Below are 27,334 nucleotides of genomic sequence, written 5' to 3'. Positions count from 1 at the left end.
CGACTAGTTTTAGGCCCCTAATTTAGATGTGATGGGCTTTTGTTTGTTTTCAAGGATTTTTACAAAATACAATAGATTTTAATCTAAACAAGCTTTAAGTAAAAACATAATGTTCCTGACTCTTTCTGAAGACCAACATTGTGTTAATAGATAGGATCCTGAACGTGAAACTCATTAGTCCACTTTTTCCAAACTGAGTAAAGGTGAAAAGAAAATTAAATTTAAAAAATTATAATCTTTAATCTCATTTTAGTAACACAAGCGAAGATGTGCTTTTAAAACTGAGTTTCATATGACTGACAACTTAATCCGTAAGATACTCTATTTTCACAAATATGAGACAAATATTGTAAAAATGTACAAAAGAGGTATCAAAGTGTAACTTCCATGCTTTACTGCTAAGTGAGCAATGTGGGTTCCAACAGCACAAAATATATAAAGTCTGTACTGTTCACCTCGCATTAAAATGGTGTGTAAGATGCATTTTGGTCCATAAAACTGTCAGCCAAATTGAACAAAAGGGAGGGAAAATCAACGCACTTGCAGAGCAAAAGAGAAATCAATGTTCTCAAAGCACTTTTTTTTTTTAAAACAAGCTTAACTTATGATGAGTGAGGTCATAGTTCTAAAACTTACTCTGAAGCTTGCAAAGAAATATCCCTCCTGAAGTACATGACATTGAGTACTACTGTAGGAATGCTACAGTGCATTCTTAATATGGCATAATTCATGGGAACCCACTATTTAAAAATTTAAAAAGTGACAATCTTTTAGACAGTGTGATCTGAGTATAGGTCAGAACCAGAATCTCCTGAATTTTAATTTCATCTTTAGCAATGAGACTCTATGTGGCACTGTGAAGCTGCTTATTTCCTGTCTATTTCAACATATGTAATATTAGGGCTATGCTCATATGATTAATGTGTGGTTTAGTGTTTACGAAACACTTTGAAGATGTAAAGTGCAATATAAGTGCTAAGCGGTGGTAGCTTTATACTTCACTGTTTTATTTTTTTCACTACTGAAGTAATACCTAGAGTCACCAATCAGGATTGCAGGGCACTGTGCTAGGCACAGTACAGACAAAACTTAAAAAATAATCCCTGCAAAGAGTGACTGGCAATGTGACCGTTAGTATACAGCAACAAGAGAGTATGATCAAGGCTTGCAAGAATTGAATCTTTCTAAAGTGTCCTTTAAAAACACTAAGATTTCAGCTTTCTCAAGCCTTATGTATTTATTGATAATTGACATAGCTGTGTGTACGGCCGCTAACTTTCTGCTGCAGTGAGTACTGTTGGTATGTAGTACAATGACTGCACATCAGCTTTTGAGGGATACCTTCCTCTTAGGCAAAAAAGGAGGTCCCTAAATTTTCACTCTTTAACAAAAATTTCTTATTGTAACTGCCAACTTTCGGCAGAAATAACCCTGGTAAATGAACCTGGTTGCAGCTAATTGGTTATTAACACTATAACTAGCAACTGACTAGTATAAATCTTAACAATTTGTGGGGGTTAAATGGACCATAAGCAGTCCTTTGCTCTCTGTTTGGGTCGCCCTTGACAAGAACTTGCTGATATTCATAGTCACTGTTAGTACTACTGCTCTACTTCATTTATAGTGGTTTGGTTTTATTTGCTATTACATTTTTAGGACATTCTTTTTCACTACAGAAACAACCTCCTTTCTTCAGAGACATCAGTTAGAAGGGATTTTCCTTTATAAGAAAGAGATGAATCTGATGTTATCTGGAAAGGATGTGGCTGTCAAACCAACTTTATATTCTGTGTGTGTGCAGATGCAAGGTAGAAAAGAGAGAGATCTTGGCTTTTAGAACTAAATCCTATGCAGTGTTGAGCATTCTCATCTCCCATTTTAGTTGATAGGAATTGGGGGCTCTCAGTGTGCCTCAAGAGCACCTATCTTGGAGGATTGGGTCTTCGGTGTGAAAATAAGAGTAGAAATTGTGGAATTTGGTAGAAAGAAATCCAGCAGGCTCTTAATGTTTGTGTCATTAATATTATTTTCCAGGAGTGGAGGTGAGTGAAGCAGGAATGCTGCAGTAGATAATTTTTGGGGAACAGTGTTGAATTAATGAGATCTCAAGACTTCCCTTCTTTTGGGAACAGAAGTGAATTCTGTAAATGGCATGTTCAGAACGCAATTGAGTTGGAAAGTGAAGACACTTTCCCATAATGTTGTCATGCACTGTCATAACTGATGTCATGTTTCACTCCAGAGGTGGTTGTTTCTCAGCTTTGGGTTCAGTAGTTTGTCAGTGTGTGTAATGTCAATTTCTAAGTGTCCTTTGGGATTTGAGGTGTCAAATGTAAGATTTTTTTTCTTCTCTAAAAAGAGCTTGAATGCATAGCGATAAAGTGTCCTACAAAGGCCACGTCCAGACTAGGTATTAAAATCGATTTTAGATACGCAACTTCAGCTACGGGAATAACGTAGCTGAAGTTGAATTTCTAAAATCGAGGTACTCACCAGTCTGGACGGCGCTGCATCGATGTCCGCGGCTCTCCATGTCGATTCCGGAACTCCGTTCGGATTGATGGAGTTCCGGAATCGATGTAAGCGCGCTCGGGGATCGATACATCGCGTCCAGACTAGACGCGATATATCGATCCCCGAGCTATCGATTTTAACCCGCCGATGCCGCGGGTTAGTCTGGACGAGGGCTAAGAGAGAGATTTATAAAGGATTATCTAGGTACTTGAAAATTGGGAGTTGAATTGTGAAGGTTCATATATGGTCCAAATTCATCCCTAGAGTAATTCCATTAAATGCATTGCTTTTTTCATTAGAAGCAATTACAATTCATGTTTAGAAATAAGGTTTTGTCTTCTGAGATATGTTTAAGGGCTATTACATTTTGGAAGCAATTTATATAAAGTTTAGTGATGGCTTACTTCAGAATTTCTGCTGGCAAGCTGCCTTACTCTGTAAAGACTTGTCTAAACTAGGGACATTTCACAAGTTTCCCAATCTTGCCAACACTGTTTCTCTTGCAGGGAGGCTGCCACTGGCTTTCATGACCAGATTTACTCTGGAAAAGTTAGATGATACAGTGCATAAAAAACAGCTGCCTTTCTAAATTTTAACTCTTCTATATCACAAGCCTGAGCAAAACAAATAAACACTTTCACTTTTTCTAATCTCTAACTCTGTGTGGCAGAATATCTAATGGATACAAAGCCTACTGCAATAAGATATACTACATAGTTGCACAGTATCTCATAAAGAACTAACCAAATACTAAGAATCTGAGAATATAAAAATAGGTACATAACTTCTCATGAAACACAGCTGGACATGTGTGTTGCAGTTTGGCCCAATCACCTCCTCAGTATGAGATATAGCAATGTTACACAAACTTCAGCAGAGAAATAATTGAAGAAAGCAAGTGTTCATTTTATGGTTAACTCGGTTTAGTGTGACTCATGAGTGCTAAAATTGCCAAACGAATAAAACTCAGAACCAAAGCAGGAACAGTTAATCATAGAACACTAATTGGCCAGTTGGACAGGATATGAACTCTCTTTAACTCATTAAGATTTGGGGCCTGTCTTTCCAAGTATCTCTTCCATCCTTTAAGGTGATTGTGATGGGATCCCCTGGGGACTGCTCTGCCCCCTAAACTCTCCAGCCTGGGCTATCTCTCACAATGCCTTGCTAGTGACGAGCAGCAAACCCTCTGGAAGCTGTTATCACTCAGCACAACAGCATGTGGCACCCCACACCCACCTAGATTGTATGAATGCTCCCAGAGCCGCTCATGAATCAGGCAGGGGAAGGCACTAGCCAAATCCCCGCAGCTCCCAGCACTGTACCTCAGGAGTATACTGTCTTGCACTGCTCCAGATGGGCAGTGCAAATTTAGTAATTGGTTTGCCACTTCATCTATGGAAAGAGGTTATGCACCAGCCTTTGTAAACCTGAGCAGTTTTATCGCACACTTCGTACAAACTCACTGGTAAAGGTAAACAGTTAAAGAAGTTTGATAACAAAAGATTATAAGTAATAGGCAAAAAGTCATAGTTAGTTACCAAAATAAAATATAAGCACACAGTCTAAACTCTCAACCCTGTTACACTGGGCAGTATCTAGATAATCAATTTTTCTCACCCTACTGGATATTGGGCTCCTTAATATAGATTTGTCCCTTAAATCTTGGCCAGTCTCCTCTATTGGAGTCTCAAGTCTTCAGTGTTCTTGTTGCTTTCAGCATAGTGCGGACAGAAGAAAAGCGAAGCATGGGCCTGTTGTGTTCTGTTTTATAGCCTCAGTCCCATGTGCTTGGGGAACACACAAGTCCAGGCATGTCTGGTGGGCATTACTGAGTCTCTAGGCTAGCTTGACCAATTCCCCTGTGCGGCCTTCTGCAGGTGAGTCACCGAATTGTAGCTCCATTGCTGGACAATGGTTGTTTGACACCCTGCCTGGGCATTGGTTACTGTCCTTGCTGTTGCCTCTGGAGAGCTGATATCTGTCTGTCTGATTCCCCAAAATACAGCATGTTTAGTGACAACTATTACAACAGAATTCTCAAAGCTTCATTTACATGAATGATATACATATATGGATAGAAAAATGTCTTTCAGCAGATCAGGAGTACTTGTGACACCTTAAAGACTAACAAATGTATTGAAATAAATTTGTTAGTCTCTAAGGTGCCACAAGTACTCCTGTTCTTTTTGCGGATACAGACTAACACAGCTGCTACTCTGAAACCTTTCAGCAGATCGTAACCTTTCCCCTGATACCTTACAAAGCATACTTTATATGTAAGATCATGATTATATAAAAATGAGGAATATGGGGGTTAGAGGATGCTCCCCAAGGTATAGAAAGTTACAGTGATATATTTATTTTTTGTTCCTGCTGCCTTTCAAATCTGATGCAACAAAGTTATTGGTGTGGTGCTTCGGTCTATCATCCCAACAAATTGCCTCGAGCCCCCGGAGCAGGTTACTGCTTCTGTAGTATTAGTACTGTAGAATGTAGATATTAAAAGTCACAGTTTCACTTAATTGTTTCACTTGGCAAATGTAAAAACATTGGCTTATAACAATTGTATACAAACTATATACTGTATCTATGGCAAAAATATCATCATGGAATGTTTCCAAATGGTCATCTCTTCAGAAAGTGAAACTGTAATAAGTTGGACTGCTTCAGGGAATTTTCCAAATGTATTTCAGAGTCCATAGACTGCTGGTCTAGGAATTCAGAATCAGCTCCTGTAGAGGGATAAGTACATCCAGTCATGAAGGAAAAAAAACCTTACTTCTGAGAAATTGGATTTTGGTGTACTGTTGAATATTTTCTGCTCTCTACTTAACTCTTCTCAAACTCTTACTTTTATAGTGGGCCTAAGGGTTCTCACAACAATTTTTTGTCAGCCTCGGAGTGCAGCCGCCAACTCTCACTGGTGGCTGCACTGACACTTTTTCCTACAATACTTAATTAACTTTAGGAAAAACAATTAAGTATGCACAGATACACATCCAAATCATTGTAATTTATGTTTGTACGGGTTTTTTTTTGGCAGACTCAATAATAAAAATAATGCTGCCTCCCCATTCGGGAGTGATATTTGTATTAGGGCTGTCAAGCAATTAAAAAAAATAATTGTGCTGTTAAACAATAACAGAATACCATTTATTTAAATATTTTGGATGTTTTCTACATTTTCAAATATATTGATTTCCATTACAACACAGAATACAAAATGTACATACTCACTTTATGTTTTTTATTACAAATATTTGCATTGTAAAACAAAAGAGAGTATTTTTCAATTCATGTAGTGCAATCTTTTTATTATGGAAGTTGACCTTACAAATGTAGAATTATGTAAAAAAAAAACTGCGCTCAAAAACAAAACAATGTAAAACTTTAGAGCCTACAAGTCCACTCAGTCCTACTTCTTGTTCAGCCAGTGACTCAGAAAAACAAGTTTGTTTACATTTGCAGAATATAATGCTGCCTACTTCTTGTTTACAGTGTAAACTGAAAGTGAGAACAATGTTTTCATTGCACTGTTATAGCCAACATCACAAGATATTTACATGCCAGATGCACAGCTGAGGACTGGAACTGTATGGCCAAAGCCAGGGATCAGAGTCCGCGCACTTGGAGCTGTGGGTCAGCACCCTGGGCCAGTGCCTGCTGCCACATGGCCAGAAACCAGGTCTGCGTGGCTAGAGCCAGGAGTCAACGCCTCCCACTTGGTGACTGGAGCTTGTGCTCGCTGCTGCACGGCCAGGGCTGGGGTCGGCACCCGTGGCCAGAGCCAGGGAACAGAGCTGTAGATTGGTGCCTGCTGCCCTGTAGCTGGAGCGGGGATCAGCACCAGGGGCTGGGGCCATATGGCCAGAACTAGGGGCCAGAGGCTGACTGCAGCTCCGCAGATGAAGCCAAGGGTTGGCATCCAAAGCCCCGCGGTTGGAGCCTGCAGCTGTGGGTTGTCTGCATCTGGGGCCAGCGTCCGCCACTGTGCAACCAGAGCTTGGGACTGGAACTGGGGGCCACTGCCTGCTGTCATGAAGCTGGAACCAGGGCCCGGAGGCTGAAGCCCTGCAGCCCACCCCTGGGAGTGTCAGTACCCACTGCCCCACAGTTAGAGCTTGGGGTTGCATGGCTAGGCTCCTGAAATCCCACCATTGGAGCCTGATGCCAAAATCCCCTCCTCCCAAGGTGGGTCAAGAACTCACCTTGCTCCTGCAGCATTGTGCCCCATCTCTCTCCAGAGGTGGTGCAGGGTGGCACATCCAGGAGCACAAGGACCGGGGGAGAGGGGAGGGGAGGAAAGGGGAAGAGGCTGATGCTTTGCCTGCCCCCCACCCTGGTAGCCGCATAGGTTAAAAAATACTAGGGAGAGTGTGACAGCTGTCATTGAAGAACAACTGCAGGGAGCTGAATAAAGCATTTTTTGTTTCATGTCTAGCTTTAGGCCATGTCTACACTACTACTTAAGTCAGTAAAACTTATGTTGCTCAGGGATCTGAAAAAAATCACACCCCTGAGCGACAAGTTTTGCCGGCGTAAGTGGTAGTGTGCACAGCACTGTGTCAGCAGGAGAGCTTCTCCCACCAACATTGTTATTGCCGCTTGTTGTTGGGGGTGGTTTAATTTATGTCGACGGGAGAACTCTCTCCTGTTGCCATAGCGTGGCTAACTAAGAGCTCTCGCAGTGGCGCAGCTGCATCAGTACAGCTCTGCTGCCATAAAGTCTGTAGTGTAGACATTTGTTAATAAATGAAATAAGTTTGTGATCTAAGCTCCATCCACAGTGGAGAGGAGTCAAGAGTGGAAGAACAATGCTATATATAGGCCTCTATTCTGCAAGGTGCTCAGCTCCTTTGTATTGTAGACTCTGAATGGGAATTCGGGGTGCTGAGCACTGAACAGGATCAGACCCATAACTGAGCACAATTGATGGTACATGTGCTGGAGAAGCTGCCACTCAGGTGATAGACTGTGTTCCCTCTGATTGTACCGAAACTTCCTAGAATAGGTCGTCTCTAAGGTATATCCGTGTTTCTTAGAGGATATGGGGGAGCCAGGAGAGCAGCTGTGCAATGGGTATTGGCCTTTAGGCTTATTCAGAAGGAAATTCAGTTTCTATTGCTGTCAGTCTCTTAATGTTCATGAGCCCATGTATTCTGACACAAGAACTTTAGCAGATGAAGTCTAAATGGAATTAATACTGGAAAATAGTTCCCATATGCTTCTATGTGCAGAAGATTCTAAGACTGGCAACTTTTATATAAAATGAGTTTCCTGTTTGTGTTTAATTAGTAAAGGCATTCCATTTTGATGGTGGAAAGGTTGGGGTGTATTACAGAAATCCTGAGAACACCTGTTTTCTGTCCCTGTATATATTTTGGTTTGTCCTCAGACTTGATTTGATCTGCTCTATTCATTTAACTTTGGTGCCTATATTTTGTTTTCAGTATAAAATGACCTCAGTCTCTGCAACCATGAAATAAAGCATCCTTGAGTTCTGCTGTGCAGCACAGAATATTTTAACTAAACACTGATTATTGGCTGCTAGAAGAGCCTGTTAAACTGGAGCCCACGTTTACTTATTCACATTTTTACTAAACCACAATAAAAGCACCTACTCAATGCTTGACAACCATTTCAATGTACAATAAACACATCCATCAGTTACCCTGATCAAATAAGTTCGTGATAACACAAAGATAATGCATCTATCTCTCTGCACAATCCCTGTTACAATCCCACATCCCAACACCTCTCTCATATGAGCACAAGGATATGGGTCTTGCAGTTCAGTTAGGTTAATCATAGCAATATGTTGATATTTTAAATCTAAGGGCCACATCTCCTATATGAAATACTCTTGCAAAATTTAGAGGGCCTAATTTGCTGCTACTTCATGTCTTGCAGTCAGTTACACCTGAGCAAAGCAAGTGTAAAATGTTACTCTAGGTTAAAGTGAAGGGAGAGTTGAGTTAGTCATCCTTATAAAAACATACTAGCCTAGTCTGGCTGAATCCAGTGGAATGAGTTCCCTTGCTGTTAATGAGTGTATCTATTCAGTCTCTATAAAATTCACTTCGTACCTCTCTGTACTCTGCATGGTTTCCTTTTCCATTTGTGACAGTTTGCTCAGCTCCTTCTGAGCAGGGCCGGTGCAACCATTTAGGTGACATAGGCGATCGCCTAGGGTGCTGGCATTTGGGGGGCGCCATTTTCTTCGGCAGCAACCACGGCAGCCGAATCTTTGGCCGCCCCTGTCACCGCCGGCATTAGGCGGAGAGAGCTGGGCAGGGGAGCACGGGGAGGGCCACCTGCAGCAGGGAAGGGGGAGAGGGCGGCACACAGGGGAACTCCCCGCCCCAGCTCACCCCTACCCTGCCTCCTCCCCGATCATGTCATAACCACTTCACTTCTCCCACCTCCCAGGCTTGCGGTGCCAATCAGCTTAGCCGCTGCAAGCCTGAGAGGCGGGAGAAGTGAAGCTGCCACGGTGTGCTCGGGGTACTCGTGCTCGGAGCAGGGGTGAGCTGGAGCAGGGGGGGTTGCCTCAGGGTGGAGGGTTGGGAGGTGGAGAGCTGCCGCAAGCGGGGTGCCTCAGGGCGGAGGGGGGGAGCTGGCATGGGCGTAGGGGGGGAGGGCGCAAGGTGGAAGTTTCGCCTAGGGCAGAAAACATTCTTGCACCGGCCCTACTTCTGAGTTTAAATTTGCCTAATTTAGATAGACAGCACTGCATGAATTTAACCCTAGAAACATAAACCAAGATTATCTCCTCAACCATAAGGGCTGGAAACTTATTTTTTAAAAATGAAAGCTTAAGATTCTGGAGAATGTGAGGATATCCATGGGGAAAAATTCCTGGGTGTTTTTGTAGCCCTGTTCTTTACTCATTTTGAATGTATCCTTTTGATGTAAGTATGATAAGGCCTGAAGTAATTGGGGTTTTTTTTTGTTTTTTGTTTGTTTTGTTTTTAAATAAACTCTTGCTACTCCGAGGAGTAAATGTTCATAGCAAAGCTCAGCTGTGCATTTTTCATTTGGAGTTGAGGGCAGTACTTAAACCATCTCTCTTTTTTTTTTTTTTTTTTTTTTGCACGCAAGACCACACGTTCCAGTTGTGTTCTGTTAGCTGTTAAAGATATACACAAATCAAATCAGATGGAGATTTATGCTTTTTAGCATCAGAGAGGTCTTTTAAAAAAAACACTGTACAAAAGAGGTTATTCAAAATTAAACCTTCCATCAGCAAAGATAGATTCTAATAAAATGAGTGTATTTATACAACATTCTGTATATATGGCACTCTAGAGAGCATTTAAAAAGCATGGTCCCTACTTCAAAGAGCTTGCTAATATACATGAGACATGTTCAGATGCAGAAAGTTAGTAAGGAGAAGAATGCAAGAAGGCGTCACGAAAGGGCTTTTTAAGGAAGTATTGGAAGGAGAGGAGTCATGTTCTTGGATATCTAAAACACTGGGGCTGTATTTTTTTTCCAAAAGCAATGCTGTGAAGTTAATAGCCATGTCTTTTTTTTAGAAAGTGCTCTTATTGGTGTTACTAATAATTAAATACTAAAAATGAATAATAGTAAAAAATTGAAGTCCTATATTTTATATTTAGATAGTAGCAATGTAACAATGGATTTAACTTTTTGGTCAATCTCATTTCCAAGTTCGCATGCACAAGCCTAGTGCTGCACTGTGACTTAAAATATTGCATGGAGTTTCATTTTCATTTTATTCTACAAATTTTAGCTTTTTAGATTTTTTAAACACTTTTTTACAAAAATGTAAATGACAGTATTGTTTTCATTTTTAGTATTTGAATTACCATCGCACTTAGGAACCCTAGTCATGGACCTGGTCCCAGTTGTGCTAGGTGCTGTACAAACATCTCTCTGTAACTATGAGGGGTAGAAATTTATTAAAATGAGAGCAGATCCTTGTGTAAATTGCATCACTCTAGGACCTGGGGCTTTGACAATGCAATCAAATATTGTGATACTTGCAGTAAAATCATGAGCTGCCAATTCTGTTGGCCTGTAGACTACCTGGCAATATGCCTGTCATTTAAAAAATGTGTTGTAACTTGTCAATTTTCAGTCTTCTGTGTCTTAAATCTAATAATGGGAAATAACAGGACACTGCAATACAATTTTAGGCGTTTAGGACCATTGTGTGAAGAGAGACAGGTCCTTGAAGTAGCACAGCATACTGATAATATTGTGATTCCACTAAAATAACAAAAGAGGTTGAAGGAAGAACTGATCCCCATATTGTATCATAGCTATGGAAGATAGTGGGTAATTGGTTGTGATTCACAGTGAAGCTCTGCTTTACCAAGAAGTTAAAAGTAAGATTTCAGTGGTGGATGCAAAAACATTTCATAAGCTGGGTAAAACTAGGCAACCCTTTGATCCACTTGTCAAGGAGCTTGAAAGTCATGCTAGGTGAAACAAAAATATTGAACATGGTTGTTATCAAAGTCAAGGCAGATTCCAAAGGGACATGGTGTCCTTGCAGATCAAGCACCATCTGATTGATCTTTGGCTGGGTTCTTGAGCTGGTCAGGTTGGATGTTAATGTCCATCTTTGGCAATCTTATTGTACCTTTTGGCTCTCTGGGCATGTAGCAGCATTCCTTGGTAAACACACTTTAAAGTTCTTTGGTCTTCTGTTAATAATATGGCCAGGCCAAGAAAGCCAATGAAACCAAACCAGTGCTGATAGAGGCAGTTGCTGGGTTTGGCTTTGAATATCCTCATTTCTGATCTTGTCCTGTCACTTAACCTGGAGCAGCTGATAAAGATGGTGAGCCGTGGGAGTTGAACTATATGGGATTACTTTAAATACTTAAAAGCTTGTGAGGAAGGGTAAATCTGAGATTTGTTCTGACTTCATAGCCAATTCTAAGAACATGGGTTTTTTCAGCACTCTAAATAAAAAACTCAGTACTCAAGACATGGTGGTTAGTGTGGGGACTTCCTGAAATGGTTGTGTAATTTTGCTTATGCTCGGCGCAGCACAAGCCCTGCAACTATATGGATGTGTGTTATGTAATCCAGCCTGTGTGGTTAGAAGTAATAGCATTACTTCTACATGATGAGCATCTGAATCTGATAGCTGGTAGGATAGGGATTTGAGGAGGCTGCTGATGTGAGAACTGAAAGGGTGGAGAAGTTTTGTGGTGTAAATAAGAACAGTAGGAAGATGTTTCCTCTTTTTATACATCAAAAAGACTCAGTGTTGTGGCTTTAAATTGGGTACCAGTAGCATTTATTGGTGATAAGGTCACTTGTGTGACTTTCTAAGACATGGTGAACTCTATAGGGGGAAAAAAACAACCAAACAAAAACATGGACTGCGGGTAAGTGCAAGATCTTGCAACTTTCTATTTAATAGGAAAAATTCTCTTCAGCTGTGTCTAAACTCTAAGGTAAAGTTGTTATGAACCTTTATATTATTGAGGGCCTTGTTTGGAACTGTTATGGGTCCCCTGAGATGCTGTTTATTTTGTTATCTTTTTATAATCTTCCATTATTCATAGTTTTTCACGGGAATTGTTGACCAGCCTGGACTGGAAGTCCGGAAAACAAAATGTGAAAGAATCCCTGAAAAGCACTGGGAGATCCTAGAACTCTGCCATGAAAGGATTGAACTCTGTGGCTTCCGGAGACTCTTACGAATAAATTCAGCTTTTTGGAAATAAAAGGAAATGCAGTTATGAAGCAGGGAAGGGACAAAGGGAGGGGTAGTTAAATCATTAATGAAGAACAACATTAACAGCCTTTCTTAATGTTATACTGAAAAATCCTCTTTCTTGATGCAGTGGCTTTTGTTTACAATTGTTTTTTTGCTGTAGAGAAATTTAAAAAACATAATTAAAAGGCTGTAGTCTGTTCTTGGGTGCCTCTTGCCGCATAATTTGTCCCAAAGAATTGTGCTTTTGGGCAGGCCAATAAAATGAACTGTGTATCTCACTTATTGCTCAAGTCTCAATCTTTTTTTTTTTTTTAAGTATATGGGGGGAGCAATCGAAGAGCGGCTTCTGCTTTTTCCCTTAATAACTACCAGAGAGAGGAGCATTTGCCAGCACTACCCATCTTCCAGCTGGCAAGGCAGCCGCTAAAACTAAAGCCAGAACAGAGGCAGCTCCTTCATAAGACACTGATCCCTTATGCACTTATTTCTCAAAGTCTAGTAGTTTAAGCCCTTCCATGCTCTTATTGTCTATTTTTAAATGTCGCACTCTTTACAGTGTAAGTGATAAAAACTATCATATTGTAACAAATCCAGAGCTATTTAGTATCCATGCTTCTGCACATCATAGTCATTCAGTGTCATGATGGCAGCAGGGGTAGAGTGCGTCTCTGCCTGTTTTGTTTCAAAAGCAAAGGACCCTTCTACTTGAACTAAAGAATATTCTGTTAGTAATATGGTGCCTATGATTAACCAGCAGAGGGCAGTGGCACATATAGGCACTAGTCTCTGTGTACTTGTGGCACCCCCAGAGACATTGTGTTGTCTCTGTGTAACATTCAAAGTAAGATACAGTATGGATGTGTATAAAACTAAATGAAATGGCTATATGAATACCAACCATGTATTGTTTTACTTACCATTTTAAAAGTTACCTTGAAATTTGATTTTACAGATTGCAATCATGCTTTCTTTACTGTTTTGTGGAGGAAGGGAGTGCTAGACCAGGCCCTAGAGTGCAGCATTTTCCTGTGCTGCTTTAGGTGCTTTTGTTATTACTAGCGGTTGCTGGGGGATATGCACATGAGGGGTTTAAAAAAAACCTTTTCACTTCGCTATGTGGGGTTGCAGCAAAAGCTATTGTCTTCACTTTGTATTTGTAATGAAGGCATAACATTTTCCTCAGCGACTGAGATTTCACTGGTGATTGATTTTTAAAATGTATGTAGAGGACAGCTATGCAGTCTGGGAGCTGTCACCTCAAACTCAGCAACAGCCTAATACGTGGAGTATGGTAAATTCTCTCACCTGGAAAATTAAGCCAATGCTAAAAAGTGCAGAGGCCATGCTGTCAAATAACTTAAATCCAAATTTGGTGGTGGTTTATTTTTTTAATAAAACCTGAGGTATGTAAAAGTTTGCCTGGTAAGCTGAACATTCCAATATGGATGAGGTCCACTATTTCCTTGCGGTGTTTGGAGACATCTGTTCGCTACAGCATTGTATTAGTATATAACTGAATTATTGTTGGAGGCTTTTCCTGGAGGAGTAGGATGCCTGGGCATTAATAATAATTAGTCCTCTATTTAGTTGGTAGATTGCACCCCCTCTACCAAAGGTTAAAAATAAAACAGATTTGTTTATCACTGAGATCCATCAGGCAATTTGTGTTGTCATTGCAGTTTTCTAACAGATTGAGAATCTGTTTATTGAGCTTTGTGGGGAGTCAGGTGTAACTCTTGGCTAAAATTGATATTCAGAAATATTTTTGTTTAGGCAAGATTTCTATTTAATGTGTAAATCAGAAAATAAGGGACCAACGCTTCACTGGATCAGTCTAAAAATTCAGATAGTGTCCTTGTTCAATGCAAAACACTATGGAATATTTAAGTGAACATGGAATATTAGGCCCTGATTCTGCCCTGAGAACCACATGGGCAGACCACCTGTTGGCTTCATTGGAGCACAGTGATCTGTCTATGCATTTCTCAATCTGGAATTGGGACTGGAGTGTGATTATCTCTTGGATTGTAAAAAATTTAAAATATATTTTCAGAAATCCCCCTAGAAGCTCAGCTTTCTGACTTCTTAGAATTTGGTGAATGTTAATGATAGTGGGGTCAACAAATTTAAACCAAAGTGGAATGAGAATATCAGTAAGGCATTATATTGGAAAAGGCTAAGCTTCTAAAAGTCAAAGGCAGAATCATAAAGCGTTAATCAGCCATGGAAATTTTCTGTGACATTTTTGGATTTGGTACACAATCTACTTGCCTGTCCTTATTATGAAGGATGATACATTTATATTTTTACTTGCCCTGGATGATTACTAGAGTATATTTTTGCACAAATACAGTATTTAATATTAAGCACCCAATTATATTTGTAAGACTCATCCAGCATCAACAATGCACTGAACTTGATAAGTGTAAAGGATCATCTCTAGAAGGAGTTAAGTTTTAGCATAATATCATATGGCTATATCTGTGACCACAGATGGCTTTTTTTCGTTTGTTTTGGAAGAGGAAAGCTTCTTATTTGGCATAGTATAGATAAAATTTTAATTGCAAGAAATAAAATTTCCAGTGTATTAAGAATTGCAAACTGTGGATTTTAAGACGTAGGTAAGGGCATGCCTACATGGGTACGTTTTTTACCAATTATATTGTTATATCATTAAAACTCCCTATGTGGACCCTTTTACAGTAGGAGTGACTCTCTTCAGTTTAGTTTATGTTGCTTTCGAAGCAGTTTAAGCTAAACTGAAAAAAGCCACTCTCATACTGGAAGAAGAGTGTCCACACAAGGAGTTACACTGGTATAACTACAGCAGATTAAATCATGCCTCAGCAAACAGCGATGTAACTTTACCATGTAGACAAGCCCCAAGATCCTCTTTCAAAGAAGAAAAGCAGTAGAGAAATGAGATGGATGTTTTGGTTAATGAATAGGTTGATTTTAAAGGTTCTAATGGCACTGAATTAAGGGTGTAGTTCTTGCCATCACATAGGACTTTTCTGTCTTTGTGATCAGCAGTAGCAAAAGGCCTGCTAATTCCAAAGATTTGGGTCTTTCCAGCAGAGTTTCATTTAAGATGTTTTGGTTGTGAAACCCTTCAAATGTGAACTAATGCACCCCTGTCTTAATGCGCTTTTCTATTCTAGGCTTATTTCTCTAAAGTTTCATTGTTGCCATTGTTGTGAATACTCATGCAAACAAGGCACCAAAGACTTAGGTAGACCTTAGCAGAGAATACATTTCCCCATTTTTCTCAATGTGATGTTAATCCTGAAGCCTAATTACAATTACCACTGGCTTTGATCACAGTTTTACTCACATGAGTAGTCCCACTGAAATCAATAGGACTGCACACATGTATGTATTGAAGTATTTGCAGGATCAATATTATGTTTGGGACAATTTACACTAGTTACTCAGGTACCCTGATAACAGTTCCAATTACCTTATGTCCCGTGTCACACTAGTAAGGTTATGTCTAAACATACAATGCTGTACCAGTGCAGCTGCAGCACGTGTGGTGAAGATGCTATATGCTGACCGGAGACAGCTCCGTAGTGTACACATAGCCTGAATAGAATAGTGTTACACTGTGTCCCTTATCTCCACTGCAAATCTAGGGTAAATGGGCCACTTTATACCCATTTCACTACTTTTCACCTATTCTCTCTTCCTCTTTCTACCCCCCCCTCAAAAAAAAGTCAACTCTCATCTAGTATATCTAGGGCCAAACCCACTTTGAGGTCCAGCCAAATCAAGGATCAGTGCTTGAGCTGTGTTTAAACAATCTAAGGGTTTGTCTACACTCAGAACAGTACAGCGACGCAATTGTGCTGCTGAAGCTCTTCAGTGTAGACACTACTTGTGGCGATGGGAGAGATTCTCCCATTGGCATAGCTAATCCACCTCCTCGCGAGGTGATAGCTAGGTTGACAAAATAATTATTTTGTTGACTTAGTGACGTCTACATGAGGACTTAGGTTGGCTTAACTATGCCGCTCAGGAGTGTGGATTTTTCCCTGAAGGACATAGTTCTGCCAAGCTAACTTTCCAGTATAGAGCAGGCCTAAGTACTTACCTGGCCCTCCAATAAACTGTCTGAGTTCTGGTCTGCACTAGAATATTAGGTCAATTTGACTGTGTTGGTCAAGGGTGGGAAGAATTCACGTGCCTGAGCTATGTAGTTGAGATGACCTAAATCTCTGTGTAGACAGCGGTAGGTCAACAGAAGAATTCTTCTTGGGGGGGGGGGGTGCATTACCTAAGGTGACAGGAGAACCAGTCCCCCCCCCATCGGTGTAGCTAGCGCCTACACTGAAGCACTACAGCTGCAGCAGCGCACCTATGCTGCCATAGTGGTTTCAGTAAAGACAAGCGCTTAATTAGAACTAAACTAGCTAATGTGGATGGAACCAAAGTCTTTAAACAAACTGAACTAGTATGCCTGTCTGGACTGTAGAAGACTTTTGGGTCACCTAGGCTGTAACATGATTGACCTATGATCATTTAACTTGGTTATTGTTATAGACTACCTGGAGCCATTTTCCTTTTAAAAGACTTTTTCCTTGAGGATAATGCCAGGGAATAAAATACCAATTTGAAAATGAATGGCTTCTTGCTGTCCTTTAATGGTGACCTGAGGCTTCTTAAAAATTGGATGTGTTCTTTTTAGCTGCGTGAGTGTAAAAGCTGTGTTTTTTCCTGCTTGGTTTTTGCCCCATCTGTGTCAGGCATGGCAAATTCCTTGCTTTTTTTGGTATGCTTCTTGAGGGTGATAAACACTGAGTGTTTTATCCAAATTTTTCATTGGGCACTAAAATTAAATGAGTTAATGAAAGAAAGCCTGAGTTACATCCCATGCCCACAAATTCGTAGTCTTGTGATGTCATAATTTTATTTTTTTTCTGATCACCATTGTCTTGGAGAGTAGAGATGATGAGAATTTTTAATAGTAATTAAAAAAAATGCTGTGGACAGCTGAGGGAGCAGGTGAAAATCTAGATCATTTTCTCCTTGTTTATTATGGTACTTGAGGTGAAGGTGTTAACACAAACATTTTAATAAGTGAGAGGGCAATACAAATTCATTATTGGAGAAAACACTTCCTTGAGATTACTGAACACACTTGACATAGAAATATTCAGTAAAGTGGAAATAGGGTGAGTTATTGTAGTGGACTTTTTAAGTGCTGACGTGTCGCTCACAGAATCTACACCAATGCCCCGAGTTCTTACCAGCATGAAAACTGAGTTTTCTCCAAATTCCAGTTTTAATTTAGGTTTCCTGCATGACAGTGCAACAGGCTGCCATCTTGCAGTTAGGCATCTCTTTCAGGATCTCATTCTGCCTTTTTGGGTGTCAGGAAAGACCCATTTGGGGTAGGTTTTTATGAAATCCTGCACCACAGTTTGATTTAAAAAAAAACACTCTTCTAATTTAACTTAAAAAAAAATCTTCTAATTATTGCCACTGTCCAAGAGTATTCTCCTTTACCTTTTTTTATTAATCTTGTGATTAATACTGGATTGGATCTCAAAAGACAATTGGTTCAATTCCTGGCTCTTACACAGACTTCCTCCATGCTGCAGGGCAAGTCATTTATTTGCTTCTGTTCCCTATCTATAAAACAAGGACAACGCTCCCTTTTCATTGCCCCTTGTCTTGTCTGTGCAGATTGTCAATTCTTTGGGGCTGGGACTATTGTTACATGTAGAGTGCCTCCCGCTGTAGAGCCCCAACTTCTCTTGAGGCCTCTGCGCACTACTGTAATACAAATAAATTAGGGCTGTCAAGCGATTAAAAAAATTAATCGCACGATTAATAACTCTGTTAATAATAGAATACCATTTATTTAAATATTTTTGATGTCGTCTACATTTTCAAATATATTTCAGTTACAACACAGAATAAAAAGTACAGTACTCACTTTTTTACAGTGCAAATATTTGTAATAAAAATATAAAGTTATTTGAAAAATATTATTTTTTAATATGAGTATGGTAGTGCAATCTCTTTATCATGAAAATTGAACTTACAAATGTAGAATTATATACAAGAAAAACTGCACTCAGAAATAAAAGAATGTAAAACTTTAGAGCCTACAAGTCCACTCAGTCCTACTTCTTGTTCAGCCAATTGCTCAGACAAACAAGTTTGTTTACGTTTGCAGGAGATAATGCTGCTGCTTCTTGTTTATAAAGCTACCTGAAAGTGAAAACAGGCATTTGCATAGCACTGGTGTAGCTGGCGTTGCAGGATATTTACGTGCCAGATGCGATAAGGATTCATATGTCCCTTCATGCTTTGCCCACCATTCCAGAGGACATGCTTCCATGCTGAAGATAGGTTCCGCTTGATAACAATCCAAAGCAGTTTGGACTGATCCTTGTTCATTTTCATCATCTGAATCAGATGCTACCAACAAAAGGTTGATTTTCTTTTTTGGTGGTTTGGGTTCTGTAGTTTCCACATCGGACTGTTGCTCTTCTAAGACTTCTGAAAACATGCCCCACATCTTGTCCCTCTCATTTTTGTAAGGCACTTCAGATTCTTAAGCCTTGGGTTGAGTGCTGTAGGTATCTTTAGAAACCTCACATTGGTACTTTTCTTTGCATTTTGTCAGATCTGCAGTGAAAGTGTTCTTAAATCGAACATGTGCTGGATCCTCATCCAAGACTGCCAGAACACAAAATTATATGGCAGAAAATGCAGGTAAAACAGAGCAGGCGACATATAATTCTCCCCCAAGGAGTTCAGTAACAAAGTGAGTTAATATATAATTTTTTTAATGAGCATCATTGGCATGGAAGCACATCCTAGGAATGGTGCCAAAGCATGAAGGGACATACAAATGTTTAGCATACCTGACATGTAAATACCTGGCAGTGCTGGCTACGGCAGTGCCATGTGAACATGTTCTCATTTTCAGGTGACATTATAAATAAAAGAGGGCAGCATTCTCTCCTGTAAATGTAAACAAACTTTTTTCTTAGTGATTGGCTGAACAAGAAGTAGGACTGAGTGGACTTGTAGGCTGTAAAGTCTGACTGTTTGTATGTTGTGCTTTCACAATAGAGAGTGCACTACAGTATTTTTATGAGGTGAATTGAAAAATACTATTTCTTTTGTCATTTTTACACTGCAAATATTTGTAATAAAAATTATAAAGTGAGCACTGTACACTTTGTATTCTGTGTTGTAAATTGAAATAATATTTGAAAATGTAGAAAAACATCCAAAAATATTTAATAAATTTCAATTTGTATTCTATTGTTTAACAGCACAATTAAAACTGCAGGTTTTTTTGAGTTAATCACGTGAGTTAACTGCGATTAATCGACAATTTAAATAATAATAATAGTAGTAATCAGTGTGAACTTCTAGAGAGAGCAGTTTGATCAGATACTAGGTGTTGGTTTGTCTTGCAAATTCCATTATTACTTTCCTCTCTGACCTTGGGCAAATTACTTAACCTCTCTCCAGTTCCCCTTCTTTTATTTGGATAATCACTTCAGATGGAAGCCATTGAAAGCTGCCAAGTATTTCTTCTTGCTGTGTAGCAGAGAGCATTCCCATATTTTCTTCTCTCTCTTGTGACACACAAATAAATGTCTTTACTGTAGAATAGCTATTTTTAGTTTTATAAAATAGGAAATGCCTCCCTGAACACTCTAGACATCTGACAAAATACTTATACAATAAATAACATTTTAAAATACTAAATAACAGGCAGCATAAAAATAAACCCAATTTCCTATTTTTTCCTAAATATCGTCCCAGAAATATCTGCAGCTTGAGCAGCCCTTATAAGATGTGCCTTGCATTGTCCCCTGAAGATCAGTAGATTTTTGAACTGTTTTAGAGGTTTGCGAGTCCTTACCACATTTAGTTTTACTCTTACAATATTTACTGTTGTGATACTGCATGTCATCCTGAGCATCAATGCACAGTTGCAGAAATAAACTATGTGCCCTCTGCTGGCTGCCTCTTCAGCAGAGCAAAATATTACAGGTGGTGACTACTTCTGTTTTTGTTTTGTTAAACTTTGGTAGTGTCTTTGGGTTTTTTGTAAAATCTGTATGGAATCTGGAGGACTTTCCTATGAAACCATAACAGTTCTTACATTTATTTAGGGATGGAGTTCATTTGTGATTAACAAGTGTTTTTCCCTAGTAATAGATGATGATGATTTTGGTTAAATGTTGCACTGTCTTGCAAGAATTGGCTGTGGCTTAACTCCACTAAAAATGCATTAGCAGCAAAATTATCATGAGGCGTTGCATTACTGTGAAATTTTAAGGGTGGAGGTGAGCAGTCAAGACATTACGCATGGCTCCAAGGCTTAGTCACATTAAGGACATGCCATGTGTTCAGACCTAAAATGAAGTTTTCCTTAAGAATGGGTTGGGGGTAGGGGGACAATTAGAAACTAAAATGAACTAAATAGTTCCAGATACTGTTTTTTAAACGCTACGGCTTGCTTTTTATCAAGTACTTTCCTGAAATGCAGGAAATAGCCACAAAGCAGCACTCTTAATTATGCTAAGCTTTGTTACAATGAATACTTGTCTGCTTACAGCTTGGGGACAGAACCAGACCTCTCAGTTGCAGGCAACAAGGAAATGCCCAGCCTCCCGAACTTGGGTTGTTATTGGTAAAAAGAATTTCCCATGCTGTGCAATTTGAGGAAAGAGAGAGAGTCCTCAGTCTATTTAACAGTCTGTAATCTTAGGAAGTAGAATTGAATTATCCTGGCTGTAGAAGCTGTCTCAACTGGAGGAAACTCATGGAAGCTGGACATTCCTCTATTGCCAATGACTGACAGATCTGGTTCTTCCCCCAAGCTTCAGGCAGGCTCTAGTATCCATTGTAATGGAACTTCAGACCTTATTCTATGTGAGGAAACTTTCTGGTAAGCACAGATAGACTTTCCTATTATGCTAGTGTATAAGCAAGAGAAAACAGTCACTTTCACTTAATATTTTCTTCTGTTTTAATCTCGGTTTGTTGTCATTATTGAGGCCTAGTCTACACTACAGAGTTAGGTTGACATAAGGCAGCTTACACCAACCTAACTCTGGAACTGTCTATGCTGCAATGGGTCTCCTGCCAATGTAAGTTCCCCGCAATATGTCAGCTTAACTCCACCTCTGCGAGAGGCGTACAGTTTAGGTTATTGTAGTTAAGATAATAAAATGTACATTGTCTGTTGGCTGTCAGCCCAGCATGGGGGTAGGAGGGCTCCAGCTGAGTGTCCCTCACAAGGCTCACAGCTCAGAATATGAGCCCCAGGGGGGCCCTCTAGCTGTCAGTACCCCACTTCAGTTGGTGGAAATGCTCATGGTGAGGACATGCACTGATGATAGGAGGAGCATAGCGTTTTCACTGCTTTAATTATGGCAGTGTCTGTACATCAGTTTCAGTTAAGTCGACTTATTTTTGTAGTGTAGAGAAGGCCTGAGTGAAGTGGCAGAGGTATTTTTAATGTTATTTGAAACTAAAAATTTTAGTTGACTATACAAAAATGGTAATTAAGCTTGTTGTTTTTTAAATAACTCCTCTCCCTGAAACCAAGTGTAAGAATTGTAGGGACAAAGTTTACTCATTAAGATTTCAGAGGTTCCAGACTACACTATAGTGTAAATACAACTGGTGTAGAAGAGGGTGACTGGATAGCAAGTGTGACAAATTGGATGGTAGTGGGGGTGCGTATGTAATAAAAAAGCCCCAAATATCAGGACTGTCCCTATAAAATCGGGACATCTGGGTTACCCTAGTGTAGAGTGGAATAGCCTTCCGTCTTTCCTTTTAAAATTTATGGATGTCTACACTTAAACTGCCACAGCAGCATAGCTCCAGCGTTGCAGCTGCATTGCTCTAGCATTCCAGTATAGACACTGCATACACTGATGGCAGGGGTTCTCCCATTGGCATAGGTAATTCACTTCCCCGACAGGCAGTAGTTAGGTCAACGGAAGAATTATATCAACCTAGCACTGTCTACCCTGGGGTTATGTTGCCATAGCTATGTCTCTTAGGAGTGTGGATTTTTCAGACTCCTGAGCAATGTAGCTATACCATTGTAAGTTCCTTGTGTAGACTAGCCCTCAGTTGGATGTTGGTGCATTAATACATGCTTATTCTTATTCTAGTTCTATCTACTTCCTTACCCAATTATAAAATCATGAACTGTGCCACATGTACAATCTAGTTGTCAGTAAAAGGAGCCAAACAATTTAGATTGGTTTTCTGGAGTATTACTGGCTTCATTGGCAGTTGCAAGCTGCTAATACTGGGGGTATGCTCTTGGTATTCACACTGAACGATACTGTGACGCTGGCAGACGAGGTATCAGCTCATGCCTAAGTCCCCATGTCTCAGTTGAATGCTGACAAATATATAGCTGGAATCAGTCTGCCTCACCTGTGTGTTAATGTTAAAATAGGTATTAGAACTGTAAGAATGTGTTTAGACTTCATTGTGTGAGTTGTTGCATGTGTTAATCTCACTCATAAGATCTGTATCCCATATTGTAAGGCAATATTTGAGTGGTTGTATTGTGAACCTCTCTGACTATGGACTGATCTATACTGGAAAATTAATTTAACCCAGCTATGTTGCTCAGGGGTTTGAAAAATCCACATCCCTGAGTGATGTAGTTAAACTGGCCTAAGTCCCCTTGTAGGCAGCCCTGTGTTGACAGAAGTATTGTTCTTAGCTACTGCCTCTCAGGTAAATGAACTACCCATGCTGCTGTAGCCTTTTAAGTGTAGACAAGCCCTTTGTAAATCACCAGACGAGAAAGATATTAATTAGTGTCAAGTGTTGATGTACAACAGAAGTTATGTCCTTCCCAGCAGAAAGATCCATCAACACCAGACACAGTATCGTGGGATGTTAAAGAGGACAGAAGACTTTGTTGTTCTGATGTCCACTTCATGAATATTCCTTCCATCAGCTGAGTTTGCAGCTCAGGGCACATGGCGGGAGGGGGATTAAAACACCCGAACAAGAAGGGACTGATTATCTCTATGCTGCTTGGACTTTGGGGGTTGCGGCAAGGGTTTCCTAGGCATAAGCAAGAGATCCCCAGTTGCTTAGCATGGGTCAAATATATAGAGCAGGAGTTGGCAACCTTTCAGAAGTGGTGTACCAAGTCTTCATTTATTCACTCTAATTTAAGGTTTTGCGTGCCAGTAATACATTTTAACATTTTTAGAAGGTCTCTTTCTGTAAGTCTATAATATATAACTAAACTTTTGTTGTATGTAAAGTAAATACGTTTTTTAAAACATTTAAGAAGCTTCATTTAAAATTAAAATACAGAGTCCCCTGGACCGGTGGCCAGGACCCAAACAGTGTGATTAACACTGAAAATCAGCTTGCGTGCCACCTTTGGCACATGTGCCAGAGGTTGCCTACCCCTGATATAGAGCTTGGTTATATAGAAGCTTCTCGTATCTTTTGAAATTTAAGAGTCTAACTCATTTGTATGTATGTTTATCTGTTGCCTGCTTTACCTTGTAAACAACACTCTAATTTTGTTTTTCTATTCAATAAATCTTTATATAGTTTATTATAGGATTGATTAAGAAGAATTGTCTTTGGTGTGAGATCTAAGGTGCAATTGATGTGGGGTGACTGACTGGTACTTTGGGACAGGAAGTAACCTGAATATTGCTGTGATTCTTGGTGAAAGAGACCATCTATCACAAAAGTAAACTCACCTGGGTGGCAAGATAGGTTGGAGTCTGTGACTTCAGGTAGTATAAACAACCTAAACAGGAAGAGTTCATGCTTGATCATGTTTGTGAGTTCTGTAGTTAGATTTCACCAAACCATCTTGGGAGTTTGTGCCCTGCTTCCTAACAGTCTGTCCTGAGGTTAGTAGTAGTGCTCTTGAGTCACTTCAGGCAACATTACATATACCAGACAAATACAGGGCCCCTTTCCCAAAGAGTTTACTGTGTAGTACTATGAGCAGGTATAATCTAACATAGAACAAATTGCATACACTAGTTAAATTACCCATTGGTGGTAACAGGTGTCAACATAAGGTACAAATGAACATGGTTTAAATTGAGCAGCCCTAGGTCTTGTCTGCATACAAATTTACACCAGTTTAGTTAAATCTCTGTGAACACTTACATTGATTTCATTTAAACTTTTTCCCAATTGACTTAAACCCTTACTTTTGATTTAACTTTTCCTAATCTCAATTTCAAAGAGAGAAATTGCATTGGATTAAACTGTGATTGAGTTAAACGGTGCAAACTCCTGTGTGAATACACTTATTTCATCTTAAACCTCACTTTGCGTTTAGCTTGTATCTAAGTTACAGATGCCAGCTAAACAGATAAACCTAGGAATAAACTAACATAAGTGTCCACACAGGAGCTTTCACTATCTTAACTAAATTATTAATATTTGCATTCAGTATTGCACCATTATAACCAAATCAAGTTAAAATCACAACTTGAACTAAACTAATGCAACTGTATTTACAGGCCAATAGTGTTAGCAATGGTGTGAAACTTCTGTCCATACTTCACTGTAGACAGAAACTGACCTCAGTTGCACTTATTTGCATGAATAAGCATTACACTTATTACCAAGTGTAGTACTTAATATCCTAAATAACTCCATTGATGGGAGTGGGACTACGCCAAGATTGTAAATACTGTATTCATTGGTTGCAGGACTGGACTTCGTGGTTTAAAAGGGCAGCATCCTTGTCTTATGTCTGGAAAACATTGTGTAAACTTTTTGGAACTAATATAATAAATCCAGCTGAAAAGCAGTGTTTAACCCAAGAATTAAATGTGAATTTCTGCTTCTGATACATAAATTACCAGATAAGGATTATAAGAAATAAAAATAGAGGTCCACAGATGGACATATTTTCTTCTTGATTATTGGTTCAGAACCAGGGCTTAAGAAGCTCACTGTTTTGAAAGTATTTGTCCTGGTCTGGAAAGCCTTTTCTCAACTTGGCATGGTGTGAAATATAAGACTTTTTTAATGTATTGGTGTCAGCTTTCAATTTCTGTAGTGTTCCAGGTGAACTACATAAAATTTTAGAAGTTTCATGTATAAGAAATAGGGCTGTGAAGCAATTAATAGTGCTATTAAACAATAATAGAATACTATTTATTTAAATATTTTTGGATGTTTTCTACATTTTCAAATATATTGATTTCAATTACAACGCAGATTACAAAGTGTAAAGTGCTCACTTAATATTTATTTTTGATCACAAGTATTTGCACTGTAAAAAAACAAAAGAAATAGTATTTTGCATTTCACCTAATACAAGTACTGTAGTGCAATCTCATTATCATGAAAGTTGAACTTACAAATGTAGAATTATGTACCAAAAAAACTGCCTTCAAAAATAAAACATTGTAAAATTTTAGAGCCTGCAAATCCACTCCGTCCTACTTCTTGTTCAGCCAGTCGCTCAACAAACAAGTTTGTTTACATTTGCAGGAGATAATGCTGCCTGCTTCTCATTTACATCACCTGACAGTGAAAACAGGCGTTTTCATGGCACTGTCGTAGCCTGTGTCACAAGATATTAATGTGCCAGATGTGCTAAAAATTCATATGTCCCTTCATGCTTTAACCACCATTCCAGGGCCCATGCGTCCGTGCTGATGCTGGGTTCTATTCTATAACAATCCAAAGAGGTGTGGACCGATGCATGTTCACTTTCATTGTCTGAGTTAGATACGACCAGGAGAAGGTTGATTTTCTTTTCTGGTGGTTTGATTTCTGTAGTTGCCGCGTTGGAGTGTTGCTCTTGTAAGACTTCTGAAAGCATGCTCCATACCCTGTCCCAATCAAATTTTGGAAGGCACTTGAGGTTCTTAAATCTTGGGTCAAGTGCTTTAGGTATCTGTAGAAATCTCACATTGGTACCTTCTTTGTGTCTTGTCAAATCTGCAGAGAAAGTGTTCTTAAAATGAACAATATGTGCTGGGTTATCATCCGAGACTGCTGTAACATGAAATATACGGCAGAATGCAGGTAAAACAGAGCAGGGGACATACAGTTCTCCCCCAAGGCATTCAGTCACAAATTTAATTAATGCATTATTTTTTTTAACAAGCATCACCCCCATGGAAGCATGTTCTCTGGAATAGTGGCTGAAGCACGAAGGGGCAACAAATGTTTAGCATATCTGGCACATAAATACCTTGCAATGCTGGTGACAAAAGTAGGAGCATTGCCAGGAGATCGAGGGAAGTAATTATTCCCATCTAATCAGTACTGGTGAGGCCACATATGGGGTATTGCGTCCAGTTTTGAGCCTCCCACTTCAGAAAGGATGTGGACAAATTGGAGAGTCCAGTGGAGGGCAACAAAATGATTGGTGGGGGAAGGGCACATGACGTAGGAGGAGAGGCTGAGGTAACTGGACTTATTCAATCTGCAGAAGAGAAGAGTGAGGGGGGATTTGATAGCAGCCTTCAACTACCGGAGGAGGGGTTCCAAAGAGGATGAACCTAGGCTGTTCTCAGTGGTGGCAGATGACAGAACAAGAAGCAATGGTCTCAAGTTGCAGTGGGGGAGATCTAGGTTGGATATTAGGAAAAACTATTTCACTGGGGGGGTGGTGAAGCACTGGAATGGGTTACCTAGGAAGGTGTTGAAATCTCCATCCTTAGAGGTTTTTTAGGCCTGGCTTGATAAAGCCCTGGCTGGGATGATTTAATTGGTGTTGGTCCTGCTTTGAACAGGGGGTTGGACTAAAGGATTTCCTGAGGGCTCTTCCAACCCTAATCTTCTGTGATTCTAAGAAGGAGGGCAGCATTATCTCCAGTAAATATAGCAAATTTATTTGTCTTAGTGATTGGCTGAACAAGAAGCAGGACTTAGTGGACTTGTAGGCTCTGGAGTTTTACATTGTTTTATCTTTGAACATTTCTTGATTTCTGTTACAACACACAATACAATATATATGAAAATGTAGAAAAACATCCAAAATATTTAATAAATTTCAATTGGTATTCTATTGTTTAACAGTGCAATTAATTCTGCAATTAATTTTGATTATTTTTTGAGTTAATTGCTTGAGTGAACTGCGATTGACAGCCC

The 27,334-nt window shown here is 39.6% G+C and overlaps 1 protein-coding gene across 4 annotated transcripts in view; it reads left to right on the top strand.

Annotated features, from left to right (window-relative positions):
- SFMBT1 (Scm like with four mbt domains 1) overlaps positions 1 to 27,334 on the top strand; it is a 139,147-nt gene that overhangs the window by 4,034 nt on the left and 107,779 nt on the right. The gene's annotated exons all lie outside the window — the stretch shown is intronic.

Source organism: Gopherus evgoodei, chromosome 7 (assembly GCF_007399415.2).
Source record: "Gopherus evgoodei ecotype Sinaloan lineage chromosome 7, rGopEvg1_v1.p, whole genome shotgun sequence".
Taxonomy (NCBI): Eukaryota; Metazoa; Chordata; order Testudines; family Testudinidae; genus Gopherus; species Gopherus evgoodei.
Note: the sequence above shows the minus strand (reverse complement) of the source record. Positions and strands in the feature narration are given on the sequence as shown.